We start from the raw sequence: 649 nt of genomic DNA, 5'->3' as shown, positions 1-649 counted from the left end.
TCGACACGAGATGAATGTACTATCGCTAACATGTATTTTTAAACAAAACTTGAATATGAACTCCCATTATCACCTTATTAACACGTTGAGAACTGTCAGAATGCACATTAAGTGTGTCAAGATGGGTACGTAACTCAATAATGGGGCAGTTAGGAAAGCGTGCAGACTTGGGTGTCATTTGGTAATCAACTGCACTTCATGTAATGTTAATGATTAACGTCTTTCTGCATGGGCTGTGATGAGTATTTGTTGCTGTTTGTGCCTGTTTTTATATTATAGTATGTAATAATGTGCTGTATAGAAAGGAAGGTGTGTTCGTGAGGTGTCGACTTAGACAAAGTTGCAGGAATGTGCTTTGTCACACACGATCCACCACAAACGACAAAGCAGCGGAGAACACTGTATTACGAGATAATTAATGACTATATCAAACATATTTAATAAGAGCCATGCCTGTGACCAGAATTAAACGAGGGGGAAGGGGTATAAAACTATTTTTAATGTAATTCATGTATTTCTATAAGAAGGGTTAACATTAAACTCGCGACGAACTGGACGGATGTAAACTTTGTTTTCATTTAATTTTGCAATTTCTCCCAGTTGGAAAAGAATTACGACTTGAAATAATATGAAGAATTTCATTACCAAA

This window comes from Penaeus monodon, chromosome 15 (genome assembly GCF_015228065.2).
Source record: "Penaeus monodon isolate SGIC_2016 chromosome 15, NSTDA_Pmon_1, whole genome shotgun sequence".
Classification (NCBI taxonomy): Eukaryota; Metazoa; Arthropoda; class Malacostraca; order Decapoda; family Penaeidae; genus Penaeus; species Penaeus monodon.
Note: the sequence above shows the minus strand (reverse complement) of the source record.